The 17895-nt window shown below is 47.0% G+C and overlaps 1 protein-coding gene across 3 annotated transcripts in view; it reads left to right on the top strand.

The window, feature by feature from the left end:
- Positions 1-893: 893 nt before the first annotated feature.
- The window catches only part of RNF144A (ring finger protein 144A), a 158406-nt gene continuing 141404 nt past the window's right edge, over positions 894-17895 (top strand). Inside the window, exon 1 of one of the 3 annotated variants that reach the window (XM_030921262.1) lies at positions 894-1104. The gene's annotated coding sequence lies outside the window, so the exon portion shown is untranslated. The remainder of the gene's footprint in view (positions 1105-17895) is intronic. The other 2 variants (XM_030921267.1, XM_030921265.1) reach the window with 2 other exon arrangements.

Raw genomic sequence — 17895 nt, 5'->3', positions numbered from 1 at the left:
ATAAGAAAATGGAAGCACGAAAACGTTAAGTAACTTGCTTAATGGCTAGTAGGTGGTAAAGCTTGCATTTAGACCACACAGTGTGGAGGGTCTGCTATTAAGGAAAAACGATGTTCTAGTGGGGTTTCCGTTTAATATTGCAGAAAAAAGAATCTTTATATTGAAGAAGGTGTTATTTCATGCATACTCGTAGGTTTTGTTCATATATGCACATCTGACATATAATTTAACATTTGTGTAACTTGAAGCTCCTATGGGGAGTGGCAGAAGATACAGGAATTCTATTAATACCTTCGCAGATCTTAGATTCTAACAAGCTAGATACCTTAAGAAAAAGAAAGAAATTGCTATGCTTGGATACCAGATGTCCATTCCACCTTTTGGGACCACCCGGGGGGCGGGCCCTCTCTTCCCATCCTTCTAGACAAGCAGGTAGTGGGATGAACAGACAGACTTTCCTTGCGAGGGTTGGCTCAGGAAGGCTCTGGGCTCATCTCACAGCCCCCCCACCCCCACCAAGGGTCTGGGACGCAGGTGCTGGCTCCGGTGGGGTCTGCAGCCGAGCGGGACCAGAGCCCAGGGCGCAGCTGCGCAGCTTAACGCCGGTTCGCGCCCTGGTTTAGAGCGCTGGGCTGGGTCACCCCTTCTTTCCTAGCTTGCTATTATGTGTTCCCTCGGTGTGGGAATCAGGGGAGTGTCTTCTGGAGGCCACTAAAGCAGGAGTAGCATTTTCATGTTAGCGTGCGCAGGCGGTCTCCGCAGCCCCTCGTGGTCTCGGAGCCTGTCCTAGGGGCCTGCGGGGCGGCTCCCGGCCTCGGGCGGGCGCAGGCGGGCGGCAGGGGGCGCTGTGCGGCTCGGGGCGGGGGCGGGGCCGAGCCTGCCGCGTGCCCGGCCTCTGTGCGCGCTCGCGCCCCGCCTGCGCCGCCGCCTCTCCCCGCGCGGGCTCTCGGCAGGCGGGAGGCAGCAGGGCCGGCGTTGCAGAGCGGGCTGTGCGGGGTGCGCGGGCGCGGGGAGGCGCGGGCGGCAAACGGCGGGCACCCGGCACCCCGCAGCCGGTACCGGGCGGAGCCGTCGGAGCCGCGCGCCGCGGACGAGCAGGCCCAGGTAGGGTGACGCGCGTCCCCTTTGTGTCGGCATCTCCCGGGCCGGCCGCGGAGCGGGGAGGGCGGGACGCGGCACTGCGGTGCCGGCCTTGGTGCTAGGGGCTTGCGGCCGCGCCTGCCCCGCTGGGTCCTGCCCGGGCGCCGGGTGGCAGCGGGCGGGGGGCAGCGTCCCTGGCGGGGACTCGCGGGCTCGGTGCAGAGGACGCCCGCCCTGCCCTGCCCATGTCCCTGCTCTCGTCCGTGCTCTGCTCCTGCCCCTGTCCTGCCCTACCTCTCGCTGGTGGCGCCCGCGCCTCAGCGCAGTGGGCGCTTAGGGACCTGGCGGCCCCCTGCTTGCGCTGCGCTGTCGCGGGTCTGCGCTGCGGCGCGGGATCAGGGCGCCCCGGGCCAGGGTCCCGCGGGCGATCTGCCGGCGGAGGCTTTCACAGTTCGGGGCCCCGCCCGCAGACCCTGGGGCTGGAGCCTCGGCCCCAAGAGCAGGTCTGGGAAAGGACTACGCGCCCGGGGCACCGCCACCGGCGGGGAAGGTCGGAACTGGCCAAGAGGACGCCCTGCACATCCCCTGCGCGCGGGGTCCCCAGCCACTACTGTCCGCAGTACCCACCGCGAGCCCTTTCCCGGGGAATGAGCCGCCGCCCAAGCCCCGGAGTTCCCTGCGGGTCTTACCCACCCCAGCCTCCGGCCGCCGCCCCCAAGCCGCCTGCACTGTGCTTGGCTCCCAGCTGTTTGGTCGCTTATGCCATCCTGGAGGCTTCCTGGTTCTGGGGTGAAGGGGTGACTTCTTTACCCTAATGGTCTTCGTAGGCAGGTCTCAGGATGTCCACTCCAAAGTTCGTGGTCTTTTTTCTAGCCAAGAATAATTTTTTAAAACCTTTGAACAAATACCCTGTGCTGCCTCCTGCAGGGTCAAGGCGGGGGTAACAGAGGAGTGAGACAGGGCCCCAAGAAACTATCCCCGGTGGATCCCTGCTGCCCTGCGGTGAGAGGGGGTCTGGCTCCTGCACTGGGAGACTGGGAAGAAAGCACTTCCCGTAGTGAGGCCTGGGAGATGGAAGGAGGACATGCCCCAGTGAATGGGGCTGGGGTTGGGGGTTAAGAGTTGATCCTGGCACCTAAGATGCATTTGTAAATGGAATGCCAGGCAGAAAGTAAGTTGGTGTAGGCGCCTGTGGAGCTGTGGGAGTCCCTAGGAGTCAGGGTGGCTTTGCAAGGGAGGGGGTGTCTGAGTCAAAGCTTGCAGGTGGGGCAGGTCCAAGGTGGCAGGAAGGGCCTCTGTCCAGAGAGAGCTGCTCCAGCAAAGGAAGGGGGAGGGCCACCGTGAACTTTCCCAGGGGGTTCACCCAGTGGCTCCAAAGGAGACAACAGCCTTTTTGATTGTATTCTCTTCTCCAGTACTGAGATTAGGGAACTTCGTTTTTTGCACTTTTCTAGTGCCTTTTACGTTTTTGTTTTTATTTTTAAAGTGTGCAAAGGAAATGTGACTAGAGGGGTCGAATGAGGATATATCGTGAAATCTTTGAATTCTAGGCCAAGACTTTGGGTTTGACTCTGTGTCAGTGGGAGCCATTGATGGTTTTGGAGGAGGAGAGTGATCTGAGCCCTGCTCCAGAGTGATTGCCACAGTGTTGAGTGGAAGGGAAGGCACGGTGCTGTGTGCCTACTGTGGCTTCAGAGTCAGACCCCCACTGGCTGTGGACCTTCACCTGCATCAGGCATCGAAGGTTGTGCATGGATTGAGGACCTCATGAGAAAATGGGTGCAAATAACCCAATTTTAATGGGATGGAAATTTTCCAGACCCAGTGCAATTTGATTTTTGCAGTTTGTGTTTTTAAAGAGGCCCTGATTCTGATGTCAGGAACTCTGGAAGAGGAAATAATGAAGGGCAAGCTCAATTGCATGATGCAGGCACCCCCAGGTCATCTGTGCCATGAGGATTTGGGAAACTCAAAGAGCATTGTAAAATGTATGTATTTTATAAATAGATTCCAGTGCCCTCAGCTTGGTAGTTGGTAATCCCTGTATCCAGACTGTTACTAGAGTAAGTCACGTCTCCTGGGGATTCAGTGTGGTTTGGGACTTTGAAGGGACCTCACACTGTTTGGCTGAAGCTGCTGAGGTTCAGGGGTAGACGTGCCACTCTGGCAGGCAGCAGCAGGGCCGGGAGCTACAAGCCACGTTGCCTGCCTCTGAGAAGTTTTTTTTCCCCTGTGGTCCACCATGTGGCCCCACTGCCTACTTTTGTTCACATTTCTCCCTCCTAGAAGCCTTTCCCTCTGGGGGTAGACATGGAAAGGAAGCCTGCCCTTGGAGACTGACAGTCACAGAACCAGGTGGGCCAGCACCCATCTGCCCTACGAACCCTCATTGTAACCATGGGAACCTTGTAGCTTGGAGAGGAGGGGTCAGGTAGCCCAGGCCACACGATAAGCTGTGGCTGGTCCAGCCCTGGCATCAGCTTTTCTGGTTCTGTCTGCTGTGCCTTTTTTCCCCACACCTCACTTGCAATAGTGGATGAAGCTGTGCTCGCTGGCCTGTGTGTTGGGTGGTCTGGAACCACTCAGGATGGTACTGAGCCCTCAGACTCTCCCAGGGAACTGCCAAGCGAGGAACCCCTGGCTTCCCAGGATGTGGGATCTCAGAGGCAGCCCAGAGGTGGGGAATGGAATGGGATGCTTCTAAGGAAGAGGGACTCTTCGTATTTTCTCTGGGGAATTTTCTAACTTTGAGATCCAAGAATGAAGTTGAAGGTGCCTTTCTTTTCTTTAAGAAGTAATCTTTTCCAAGACCAGCCTCTTTTCTCCGTTGTTTCTGCATTACTGAAACATATGAATCCCCTTTCTGAATTCGATGAAGAAATTAAATTGAAGTCACTGCTCACAGACCTGCTGGGTAGTGGGGCTGAAGAATAGAGCTTATTCCAATTTCCTGACCCAGCTGTCTGGCCCTGGGCCAGCGTCTTAACCTCCCTGGATGGCTCCAGTGTTTTGAGGATAAAACTGAGGTGTTGGCCTAAATATTTTCCAAGATCCAGAAATAAAAATGTACTGTTGGATCATATTTTTTTTTTTTTCCAGGAGAATAAATATTACAGGACGACTCACCAGGTACAACCATTCGTAAGGTTCTGTTTGTTTGTTTCCCAAGAGAAAATATTTTAACTTTCAGAAGAGTGGCTTTTTTCCACAGTGAAATGGTGAGAAATGAAGCTTTGAGGAGGGAGGCTCATTGCCTTCACCTTGCTCCACTCCACGCATCACCCAAGACCTGAATTTAAAGGTGCTTGCTTCCTGGATGTTCTGTAGAACTGGAAGATGGCCTTTCTCTAAGGAGCAGGCTTATAAGCTGGATGCAGTGTTCCAGACAAAAGCAAGCTCCTTGATGGTATGAAGTGTGTCAACCAGTATTTTATCATCTCACGTGTGTTTGGCCTGAGGTGGAGGAGGTGGTGGTTAATATTCATTATGCGTTTGCCTGACTTTCATGGTTTTGCTTGGATTGTGGATTCAGTTCTCACACAGCCCCATAGCACAGGCATAGGTGGCCGTCCCTAGCTGACAGAGGAGCAGAGTGACGCAGGGAGCAGGGATGTTATCCAAGGTCACACACCGTCAATTTTGAATCCTGGCTTTGAACCCAGAGGCCTGCAGATAAGGACAGATCCCATGACCTTGAGGAGGCTGTCGTCTAGGGAGCGGGAGGCTCAAACGTTAACAGACAGTTTGAACAGTGGTGTCAGGGCAGCATGGGAGGTCAGGGCAGAGTGCAGTGGGACTCATAGGAGGATGCCTTGGTCAGCCCCGGGTGGCAGGGAGGCTGCTTGCTGGGGCGATGCTGCTGGTCTGGGATGGGAGGGACAGGTCAGAGTTAGCTAGGCAAATTAGAGGGTCAAGGTCACAGTCTGGGCCTGGGAACAGCAAGAAGCAGCCTGGGGTGGACAGGGAACTTAGGACCAGCACACAGGGCCAAGCTCCCCAGCTGTCTTACCACTGGCCTTTTTAGGGTGGCTGGTGGTCTCTGAGCTGTTTGGACCTAGATTTCTGTGTGTGACACAGCCGCTTTCATTACTGGCATCTCCTGGAAGCTCCCATCGCTGCATTTTCGTTTTCACTGTTTTGTTTTGGAGCCTCTTTCTCTGTGTTCTCTCCATTTCCTTTCTTCCTTCTCCAGTTCTACCTGGTGGGAGAGTGAGTTCAGGGAAAGATCCGGGAAACCACCCATAGCGACCATTGTTTTTACAGTCAGTCACTTTGCTCCCATGTCTTCCGAGTGACCCATAGTCGCCTGGGGCCAGCGACTGGGAACCTCTGAACTAGACATTAGCCCAGCGCAGGTGCTGGATATGGCAGTGCAGGCTCTGGGGGCTTCTGCCTGTGGGAGCCTGTGGGAGCAAAAGGGAAGGGTTCCAAGTCCTGAAAGTGGATGTTGTCAGAGTCTTTTACTGGTTAAACGGGCTTTTGTATCTGTCCTAGGACTGTGCACATCTCTTACAACATTGTGTTCCTGGGAATACTATTTAGGTTTCCCAAGAACGGCTTTCAGGTAATTCTTTGGAGCAGGGCATGTTTATTGTTGATGTGTGGTGTGTGAAGGTCCTCTGGAGGGCAGGGGAGTGCAGAATGCAGCAAGCTCGACTGCCTCCTGCGAGCCATGCAGAGGGGACCTGCCCGCTTTTTCTTCTTTTTCTTTTTCTTTCTTTCTTTCTTTTCTTTTCTTTTTTTTTTTTTTTTGAGATGGAGTCTCGCTCTGTCGCCCAGGCTGGAGTGCAGTGGCGCGATCTTGGCTCACTGCAAGCTCCGCCTCCCAGGTTCACGCCATTCTCCTGCCTCAGCCTCCTGAGTAGCTGGGACTACAGGCGCCTGTCACCATGCCTGGCTAATTTTTTTTGTATTTTTAGTAGAGACGGGGTTTCACGGTGTTAGCCAGGTTGGTGTGGATCTCCTGACCTCATGGTCCGCCTGCCTCGGCCTCCCAAAGTGCTGGGATTACAGGCATGAGCCACCGCGCCCGGCCAACCCGCTTTTTCATAGTGTGTCTCAGATTCCAGGGTGTGCCACCTGGCTGGTGATCTGGTGGGTTGCAGGAGTCCCCTCTGTGCACCCTCCATGATTGACTGGTCTGCACCCTCTTCTGTAAGTTTCCAGCATTCCAGAGTGAACTCTCCGATGTGTGTACCACCTGTTTGACCCCTGCTACAGCCTCTTCAGTGAGGCCTGTCTGTATCCTCTGAACAAAAGGGAGCCTGACAGGGAGGCAGCAGCACTTCCTCATGTCCCCATTTGGCTCCTGGGTGTAGGGAGTGTTCCCCTTCACAGAAATACTCAGATGTCTGCATGAGGGGACTTTCTCCTCAAGTTCAAACAGTCACTGAAATGGAAATGCACTGTAGCTGGAATCAACGCATGCCTTTTTTTAACTTTCTTGAGCAGCTTATCTGCTAAGCCTGTCGGTGTCTGTTAACACTTCTCTATTCAGACACCTCCAGCAACCCTCATTGCCCAAGTTACCTGTGAGCCCGCAGTTGAGTGTTCAAGCCTCTTCCTGCCTTGGCTCCAGCCTGTCTTTCCAGGGCTGATCTCAGCAGCTGCTGACATGTGCCCTGGGATGCTCTCCCACCATACATGTGCCAGCTTCCTAATGATTCTTGAAGGCTCATCACAAATGCTGCCTTTCCTTCCAGCTGTAAAATTACCCACATGGGTGACTGTGGAGATGCTCTCCTCTGACACTGGCATTGCACAGATGAGAAGATGGAGCCACAGGGAGCAGAAGGGGAGCTGAGTTACAGCCACAGGGTCCAGACCAGGTCCTGCATGCCCAGGTGCCTGCATTCTCTCTTTTCTCTTCCCAGGCACAAATGTTTTCCCCACCAGGTGCTTCCATAGCAACTTTTTTTTTTTTTTTTTTCCCAGAACCTGTAGTTGCATTTAAAACTCTCTAATCTAATTTTAGTGATTTATGTAACCATCTTATTTCCTCTCCTAAATTATAATCTCTGCACAGGTAGGAACTTACTCACTTTTACATTCTCTCAGTGCCTATCGTGCTCTTTCTGAATGGATTTTTGTTAAGTGATTGAATACAAGATAGGTTCAAGAGGGAAGCCTGGAACAGATTATGAATGAAAACATGGAATTCGAGTTTAAATTCTGTACTCCACCATGATCCGAGCAAATCAGATTCTCTCTTTAGGTCAGGTCACAGAACAACACACCGCAAGACTGTGAGAAGTCGGGTGGGAATCTTTGCTTGGGTTTAAGAGTGAGGATGGTAGAATGTAGCCTGGTGGCCCGCAATGCAGAGAAAGAATCCTGGTACCGTGGTTGTGTAGACACCACGTAAGTGAGATCCAGTATAGTAGCTGGCGAGGCTTCCATGGCCATGTTGCTGGGGGTCCCTGGGGCCCGAGGCACTCTGTGATGCACAGGAAGCATGTGACGTGGCCTTTGCCCGTGATGTTCCTCATCCAGCAAAGGGAGACACGTAATGCAGAATGGTTAGGACCAAGCTCCAGAATGTGCCCATCCGAGCGCATGTCCTGGGAGTCTGGTGAGGAAGCGATTGTGGAAACGGGAGTCGGCATAGGTGGGCTTTGGAGAGCTGGGGAGAGTCGAGAAGGGGGCGCTCTGAGCTGTCAGAGAGCGGGGCAAAGACCCAGGCCAGGCAGGGTTTGTTCTGAAGGATACTAAGGAGACAGCATTGTTGGATGAACCCTCAGGAGCAGCAGAGGAGGGCCTCCCTCTCCCCTCCGAGGGCGGAACTCTCAGGAAACACTGGGATGCTTTCGCCAGTGCCTTGGAACAGCTTGCCAGGTAAGGCCCCAGGGCCAGAGATTCTTGTGCTTCTTCCTGTATTGGAGTTGAAGAACTGCAGCTGCTAAGTGTGCTGTGAAGTGTGTGAGGAGCCATCCTTCCTGGTCACTGTGTTCTCTGTCTCTGCGGAATCCGTTTTCTGAGTAACTTACGTGCCCTTGGTCTAGGGTGCCAGTTGTGCACTCACAGGCATAACGTAGGCTGTGTGCTCTGAGGGAGCCTGTGCTTTGGGAAGGGTGCGGGCTTGCAGAGACCTTGGGGCTGACTCTTTGATGGATGGAGAATGTCAGGAAGCACCCGGGTCCTTCTATGAGTTTTCTGGCGACCCCGATTGCCACGCGGCGAATCTTGGTCGCGTATGCACTGGAGCGATGTAGTCTAGGGCAGTGGCGTCCAAAATGCTTCCAGGAGACTTTCTGAGTTGGCACCTTAGATCTGAACTCTCTTGACTAAAACACGTGCATTTCCTTCTAATCACTTGGCAGAAGTAAGAGGATTGTAATCCCTAGTGTGGACGGGATGAGGCTGGCTCTGCCACAGATCTCACTCACAGGTGACGGGTCTTTCTCTCTTCTTTTTGTCTCAATGAAGCACTAGCCAAGGCCCTGAAAACGGAGCCAGTCTGGTCGTTGGCGGCCGGCAGAGTGGTGGATAGGGCCAGGTGTATTAGGAAAAAGAAAAAAACAATCTCTTTAGTCCATCGTGCGACCCTAAGAAACCAGCTGTGTTTCAGCTTCTGTCCTCCTCCTCCCTCCCCAGTTGCTTTCTTTACTTCCCTCGTTATCATGTGTAGGGGTGAAAATGGCCAGATATGAGAGGAAGATTTCCCATTTATCCAAGGACAGAAGCAGGCAGGAACCTCAGGATCTGATGTGGGCAAGCCGCAGGTAAAGGGCAGGTTCAAGGCCCAGAATACAGGGAGATAATTCTCTCTAATATCTGCCTGCATCTTCATGTGGCTGTCTTCTCTCTGTCTCTGCGCTGGGAGTGCGTCTCTTCTCACGAGGACATCAGTCATGTTGGATTAGGACCAGCCCTGTTGATCCCAACTTCGCTTGATTGCATCTGCAAACACCTTAATAAGGTCACATTCATAAGCATCAGGGGTTAGGAGTTCAATATATCCTTTGGGGGAGACATGATTCAACACACACACGTGCGCGCACACACACACACACATATACACATACACATGCATCGATACACACAACACATATATATGTATCAGTATCAAGTGTGGTGTTTGTTTATGTTTGGATATGTTAGCATATGTTTGGCCAGCAACATAGCACTTACTAACAAGGACTTAAACAGCTTTCTGTTTCCTTGATAGCAAGGCACTGAAGGTAGGTGCTTGCTTCCAGGCACTGGTGCAGCGGCTTGGGATGTTACTGAGAGCCCAGGTTCTCTCTTCTTTCTACTCTGCCATCCTCAGCATGTTTTCCTTTGCTCCGTGATGCAAAAGGGTTGGCCACAGCTGTGGCACATCTGTGTTTCAGGCAGTGAGAGAGGTGGGGGATTTGGTGTCAGCTGCATCTGTCCATTTTTGTCAGGAAGCGACAAGCTTTTCCAAAAGTTTGGTGACTGACTGTATTCAGGGCCCAGTGCCAGAGCTGGGCTACGTGGCTGGCTCCTGGAGAAAGAGAAGGCGAGAAAATGAGGGTCTGCCTGGGAGGAGGTCCTGGAGGAATGGACAGGATAACACATGCAAGAGAACTGCCCCATGCAGGGTTTGGCCGTGCTAGGCCTTGATAAACCGCCTTTGCCTCTCCTACCTGCTCTTCCTGGCAAAGCAGGAGCCCATATGGATTAGGCCCAGAGCCATGTGCATGCAGCTTCAAGGCTGCAGGTGTGGTGCTATGCACACCTGTGCGTTCCATCAGTAGGTTTGGTGTGGGTGCATTGTGGGCCGGGAATCCCAGTCTTGTCCTCCTCGTCTTTGTACCCCTCTAGCACCCGGCACACAGTCGTCTCATAGGAGGCGCTCAATAAATATTTGTTGAGCTGAATTTGCATCTTTTCCCTTCAAAGACTTTTGAGTCCAGAAAAAACCACACCCATTCACTATAATATTCATGAATATCTTACTCTTTATTTCTATCGTTGTTGTTATTTATTTACTTTTGCTCTTTTATCCATCATTTGGCAAAAACTACTTGGTACCTGGGATTCAACGACACATTGAGGACTATATAAGTGAAGGTGAGGACTTGCAGAGAGGAAGGGATGGGGCGGAGTTGGGGGTGCCCTTTCTGAAACAAGGGAGAGTTTACCATTCTGGAATCCACATGGCAGGGATTCATCTCTTAAACTTGAGGAATTTTATTGAGTCCAGTTTCACTGTAGTAAAAACAACCAGAACACATAGGAAGCCCTATTGGTCCCATCAGGTTGCCTGCTCTTCACTTCTCCTGTTTGTGAAATAGCACAGGATTTTAGGTGCAGGGTTTTTCACATGCTGAATAGATATTTGTGTAGCCTTCGCTCTTGGCCAGGTACTGTGCTGTCAACTGTGAAAACCTGAGTAAGACTCAGAAGGACGTGTTGCAGCTCCTCCTGAAAGGAATGCACAATTTCTGCCTGCTGATTGGCTGAGGGAAGCATTTCTTATCTGTTAATACTTTAATCACTCCTGAGACTCTCTCCCTTTGGCCTACAGCTCTGCTTCCTTGACAGTGACCTTGTTTTTCTTTCTGTCCCTGGCCATGTGCAGTGGATCCGGCCTTTCCTCGGGAGGACCAGCATGACGGTGCCTGCCTAGGCGACTGATCAGGGCCTTGAGCTGTGGCCTGCTAGCCTGGCAGATAAGGGCTGCTTTCTGGAGGCAGGCAGGACTTCTTCCTTGTGTAGCAGGGAAAACAGAATGCAGACAGGCGGAGGGGAAGCGAGGACCTGGAGCCAGGTTGTCCTCTGTGGTAGCCACTGGCCCTGTGCGGCCCCGGAGCCCATAAACTCTGGCCAGTCCCAGTTGAGCTGTGCTGTCAGTGGGTTTGGGGTGTGAAAAACAGAATGTAAAGTACCCACTCATAATTGTTATATGGATTCTATGTTGAGATGATTATATTTTGGCTATATTGGGTTAAATGAAATAAATTACTAAAACTAATTTCCCATGCTTTTTAACAAGTATTAGCTCTAGAGTATTAAAAAAAAAAAAAAACAGAATTGGTGTTAACACGTATAACATGTCAACAAAATTTAACTCTTATTGACTTGATTGAAACTCCGTGCATAGTTACATAGAAATTGTATTTAACCGGATGTGAGGGTACTTTTCAGTTTTTGGCATAAAGAGAGATGAGACCTGTGGAAGTCATGTGCCCCTGAGTTAAATACTGCCCTCGCCACCATATTTTATCTCTTCCCAACTGTCCTTGACAGTGGAGTTGAGACTCAGAGTTTGACATTTCTTTGTTGCACTTCCATAGGGTGAATGTACAGTGAGCTGGGCTCCTGGAGCTAAGCCGTGGGTGTTACTCATTTAGAATTTCTAGCACAGGACGTGGTATGCTGAACTTCACTCTGGAACTTTTCTCTGAACTCTCTCTCTCTCTCTCTCTCTCTCTCTCTCTCTCTCTCTCTCTCTATATATATATATATATATATATTTTATTTTAAATAAGAAACATTGGGATCCTGCCTGAAGGTCTGTGTTTTCTTTTTACTGAAACACCACAATGTGGTGGTTTTCAAAACCACCTATGTCTGTAAACTGACCTCAAATGGCAAAAACCCTTAGCTGAGGTGCTAATAAAAATAATTATTGTGAAGCTTATACAATTGTAGTTTGGAAGACTTTAAATTAGATTTGAATATTTCCCGGTATTGACTTATATGTTATCCACACCTACTGTTTATGTAGAAATCAATTTATTTAAAATACGACTACCATTATGTGATAATAAATAGCTTTGGAGATAGGATAAAGTTTTTCTTGTTAAGCATGGAACTGTTATTTTTTTTAAAAAATTCTATGACTACCATTATGTGATAATAAATAGCTTTGGAGATAGGTTAAAGTTTTTCTTGTTAAGCATGGAACTGTTATTTAAAAAAAAAAAAAAAAATTCTAAGAGAAAGTAGCTAAAGTGCATTTCCTAATATGATGAAGTGGGCCCGGGTGTAGGAAGGAAATAAATATAAATCGTGTTGGCTCGGCAGGAAGAATGAATTTCTAGACCTAAACTGGTGAAAGGATGGCTTAAGGAAAGACGCATTATTTTTATTTGCAATGGTATGATTACTTTGCACAGTTGCACTTTGGGGAATCCAGCTCCAAGAAATGATACTAAATGTGGAGAAAAATAAATGCTTGATGCACAAATGTATTTCTTCATGTTTTATAAAGAATAATAGCCTCAAATGGAAAACATCTAAATATAGTTAAGTAAATATCATGCTCTAATTAGATAAGATTTTTGGAGATAGTGGGCATGGGAAATGTTTATATTATTAAGTGAAAACAATGGTGAGGCAGAATAGTACACTTTGATGTACAAACTTGAAAAATGTGCTGAGGAGAGAGAGGAATCAGAACTCTTAAGGATTGTGACATTTTTTCTATTTTTTATTTTTCAATTATGGTTATATTTCATTTTTAGTGAAGTAAATTATTTTAGTTCTGTACAAAATTAGTTGTAAATTCAATCACTCGCTCAGTCCACACAAATTTTATTACTTCATATACCAAAAATATATGTATACAGACACATGCCCACCACACACACACACACACATATATCTATGTGTATATGTCTATATATATAGATACACACACACACACACACATAACGTGTATATATACGTATAATTTTTTTTTTTTTGAGACAGGATCTTGCTCTGTCACTTAGGCTGGAGTGCAGTGGTAAAATCTCGGCTCACTACAGCTTTGATCTCTGGGCCTCAAGCAGTCCTCCCACCTCAGCCTCCTGAATAGCTGGGAGCACAGGTGTGTGCCACCACACCCAGCAAATTTTTATATTTTTTCGTAGAGGTGGGGATTTGCCAGGTTGCCCAGGCTGATCTCGAATTCTTGAGCTCAAGCAGTCCTCCCACCTTGGCCTCCCAAAGTGCTCGGATTACAGGCTTGAGCCACTGTGCCTGGCTAACTATATATATTTCAACCAATACATCCACGTTATATCATAAGTGGACATTTTGCTGCCGTGGGGTTGAAGTGAAACAAGGAAGAAACCCTCCTATTATTAATATACTGGACAAAGCTATGCAGGCACGCACGTTGCTCCTAAAGGGCTGCCCTCCCAGGCTGACCTGATACTGTACACCTGCAGGTCTGGCTGAGAGTACTGTTCATGGCAGAACTGGGACAGCGTGCCCGGCAGAGTCCAGAAGCATCTCCTAGTGCAGCGGTTGTGGTCAGTGCTTGAGCAGAGAAGGCAAGACTGTGGGAACAGAGACAGGATCCTGCTCAAGACTTCAGGCCCCACTGGATTTGTAAAAAGACCTGTGACCTCTCTGTAAACGTTCCTGTTTTATTCATCTCTAAAATGAGAATAGTACCAGGGTTACTTATTTTGTGGGAATCTTCTGAGGATTAAAGAAATCATGCCCATGAAACTTCAAAGGAAAACCTTGAAGGCCTATCCAAAATGCAGATCCACAAATTACCCTTGGAATTCCATAGGTGGGAAGCTGGGTTTTGGGAATGGGGAGGGACAGGCCTGCTGACAGTATTCAGAGTCCACTGTGGAGAGCTTAATTGGCTTAATAAAAGACGGCCCTCTGGTCCACAAAAATGGAAGTATTTGACCCATGTAGTTTTTTCCCCCTGGGTTTCAGGTAAAGATGGCCTAGATGAAATAATGCCGTATTTCCATTTTTTCTCTAATTTTCCATTTTGGTGGTGGTTTTGTTTTAAATTTATGGTGAAAATGCCAGTGGCTCTTGTGTTATCTAGAAGTGTGCTGTTTAATCTCCAGATATTTAGAGATTTTCCATCTCTCTTTCTCTTACTAATTTCTAGTTTAATTCCATTGTAATATGAGGGCATACTTTGTATGATTTTTGTTTTTTTCTTTGTTTTTACATTTAAGGTGTGGTTTGTGGCCTGGACTCTTCCCTTGGAACTAAAGGAATGTGTATTCTACTGTTGTTGGATGGAATATTCTTTATCAAGTAGATCAAGTTGATTGTTAGTGCTCTTCAGTTCAAGTGTGTTCTTATTGATTTTCTGCCTGCTGTATTTGTCCATTTCTGATAAAGGGGTGTTAAAGTCTACAGCTTTTAGTGGTGGATTTGTCTGTTTCTCCCTGCAGTTCTGTCAGTTTTGCCATATGTATTTTGATGCTCTGTTGTAGGGGTATTACGTGTTTAGCATTGTTTTGTCTTGGAAAATTGATCCTTTATTATTTTGTGATGGCCCTCTTTGTTGTGATGATTTTTTTCTTGCTTTGAATTCTGCTTTATCTGAAATTAACATAGCTAGTCCAGTTTTCTTTTGATTAGTGTTAGCATGGTATATCTTTTTCCATCCCTTTACTTTTAACATGAATCTTCCTGTTTGAAGTGGGTTTCCTGTGGACAACACAACATGTAGTTGATGCTTGCTATTTTGGCCACCCTGAATATCTGTACCTTTTAACTGATATATTTAGACCATTCACAATTATACATACTTTTAAAATAGAAAATACTGTGTATTGCTATTTGGAGATTTTTTTTTTTCTTAGTGTATTAGGTTACCTTATTCCTTTACAAAGTTACATAGCCAAAGGAATTACTTTCTAAGGTCTTTAAAATTGGTATGTGTTTTATCTCACTATTCTAAATAAACTATTTTTTCCTGTGGTAATGCCTCTACTATAACAAGCTTCTCATTTTGTGCCTAATTTGGTATCCGGTCGGGTAAATCAATTGGTTCTTTGTGAGCAGTTTAAGCCTAAGACTCAGCTTCATTTTTATGAGTGGTATCTTAGAATGAGGAATGGTGGCAGAATTAGCCAAATGCCTTTTATCACAATAAGATAATTTTAAACAATACTCAATTAATTGATAACCAATGAACCAACGAGTTTGTTCCGTAGCTATAATTTGACAAATGTCTCCACTGCCGAAGAGTGTATTTTATTTTACCCCAGAGAAGACAAGTGCAAAATAACTCACTGCAGGGCAACTCTAAAGGGATCCCTGTGTTTCCCAGTGTACAGACTGTTAGTATACGATGCATGCAAACAGAGAGGTGCTTTATCGAAGCGGGACAAGACCTCTATTCATAGTAAAGTCAAGCAAACCACACATGTGAAAACCTCCACTTATAGTGGCTGCATAAGCTTAACTGCACAGAGCTATACTGCTTTTTGAAATATTAACTTGTAAGTTCAGCAACGGCTACGAAAACAATCCTAGACTTGGCAATTGAAAGACTGGAGGGATTCCTTTGGAACCCCTCTGTGTGCATGTGTGTGAGGAATTGTAGGTAAGTGGGAGGGTCTCCCTTGAGCAGTATTTCGCTGTGATAACTGGTGGGCACAGAGTCTAAATGTTCCTTCATTATGGAGAAGAGGGAGAAAGGATATGGAGAAGGAAGAGCCTCCACTAACTTGGATTTCTATGTGAATTTCAGAGCAGACCCTGCTGTAAGGATTTGCTTCAGTGAGGCTGCAATGCAAAGAAACGCTGTCTTTTTGTGGGATTTTAATTTAGAGCTTGCAATGTGTTATACTTATGAGATACAATCCTTGGTGAGGCGAAATAAAAATAATTGTTTTCTCTCAGTGTATAGCATCTCATGGGTACTGTATCGAAAGTCTTTAGCCTCTAAAAATTTAAAGTTATGAATGCAGAGAGTAAAAAACAACTTTGAAAGGAAAAAAAAAAAAAGGAGAATAAAATTCCCTTTATTCTAAAGCAATTATCCACAGCTTTTTTTTTTTCAAATTTTAATTCTTCTAGAAAAATTGTATTGTGAGTATAGAACTTAAATGTGTGTTCACAAATGGGATCATAGTGTATAAATATTTTTGTACTCTGACTTTTTATTTGCTGATACATCTTAGACATCTTTTCATGCCAAAACATGAAATATTAACTAAGGTTCAACTTATTCTTCACTCATATAGCTGTATGATTTATTCAGCTTTTCTTCTGTTGATGTAAAATAAGTTGTGTATGTAAGTAGATTTTCAGTTTTTGCTGTTGTGAAGATTGCTTCCAGGGTTTTTTGTTTTTGTTTCATTTTGTTTTAACACACACATGATTTTATTTTATTTTTTTTGCCAATGTATCTCTAGAGTAAATACTTAGGACAGCACATGTGGGTCAGAGTTATGTGTGTTTTATGTTTTCATCTGTTCCGAAGTCGTTTTCCAAAATGACATCTATTGTTGTGCTGCTAAAAAATGAATGAGAGTTCCTCTTTCTCCACATTCCACAGTATTGGGTTTTTATTCAGTAGTATCGAGGTTTTTCATCATTGCTGATCTGACAAGTGAAATATGGTATCTTTTTACTTCACGTCTTTAATTAGGAGTAAGTTTCAGTGGGAGCTGAAAACAGCTTTTCAAATGTTTGTCAGCCGCTAGTATTTCTCTTTCTGTGAACCTGTTCACATTCTTTACCTGCTTTTCTATTGCAGTGTTTTCTATTGATATTTTTCTGTATAAATTAGAAGTATTAATTCTTCATTACATGTAATGAGAGTAATTATTCCCAGTTTTGTTATTTACTTTTTACTTGTCTCATGTTATTTTTTTCCAAATAGAAATATAATTTTTATGTAGTTAGAACTTTACCACTTCCTTATTTTTGAGGTTTACTTTAAAGGCCTTTCTCCCTGCTGGGTTATACATATTTTAGTTATTTTTTTCCTCTGGTAAAATTGTAGTTTTACTTCTAGCATTGTTAGGAAACCAGCCTAATCTTTTTTCCCAGCCTATTTTTTCCCCACCTATAGCTATTTGTCTGAACTGCTTAGTGAATAACCCATCTTTCTTCTATTGTTCTGAGACACTACTTAGAAGTATTTAAAGATATCTGCATAGAAGACTCTGTGGAGTCCTGGGTAAGAGCAGAGCTCTGCATCTGGACGTGGGTTGCCACTGACAGCTATCTGACCTGGGCAAATATTTTAACCTGTTTCCTCTTCTGTAAGATGCAACTCTTTTGCAGTAGCTGTGCTTTTGCCAGTATTGTGCATATCACAGCCAAGTTCAGTGACTGTCACGTGGTCATCACTCAAAAAAAAAAAGAAAAAAACCATATGGTCAGGGTGGAGTGGGCACTGTCTGTGCTTCTCATTGCTGCTTCCAGGCCATTGCGCCTTCTTCCTCCCTAAAACTTTCTTTGCTCCCTAGAGACATGTGGCATCAGGCTTTACCGCCCCTCTTCCTTCTTCTTTGAACCTTCTACAGATGCCCCCTCCTTTTGTCCTCCTCTGCATTCATAGATGAGTTTAGCAACGGATTCACCGTCTTCATCTTCCTTCCTGTTACTACTTTAGCCATTTCAACATCTGCATAGCAGGCCATTTCAAAACTGGATCCCTCACTTTCTTCTTTGGCCTCCTCCTTTTGGTCATCCTCTTTGTCTTACATTAACTACCCATTCCTTCAGTAACACCCAGTTCTTCTAAAATCTGGACATCCAGCATCCTGTTCTGAGGGCACCACCCTCTCCGTGCAGCTCTCCCTGCAGCTCCCTTTGCAGCTCCCTGTTCCTCCTCCCTCACTGGTCACTCTTCATTTCTGAACTGTGTCTCTTTGTTTGGACCTCCGAGGGCCCCATGGCTCCATCCTCAGGCCTCTTTTGCTGTCTTTCCCGTCTACATCGCTGCCCAGGTGAGCTCATTTATCCTCCAGTGTTAATGTTAACAGCATGTAGATAGGATGGCCTCTCACTTTGTGTCACCAGACCACCCCCAAGAGCCCGTGCTTGTCGTGGGCACGGCAATCTGCACACCTACCCTAGGGCTTCTGAGGGACACCCGTGTCATGGACAGGGCTGCTCACACGACCATTCAGGACA

The sequence above is a fragment of the Rhinopithecus roxellana genome, chromosome 17 (assembly GCF_007565055.1).
Source record: "Rhinopithecus roxellana isolate Shanxi Qingling chromosome 17, ASM756505v1, whole genome shotgun sequence".
Classification (NCBI taxonomy): Eukaryota; Metazoa; Chordata; class Mammalia; order Primates; family Cercopithecidae; genus Rhinopithecus; species Rhinopithecus roxellana.
The sequence above is the reverse complement of the archived record's forward strand: the minus strand, read 5'-3'. Positions and strand labels throughout refer to the sequence as shown.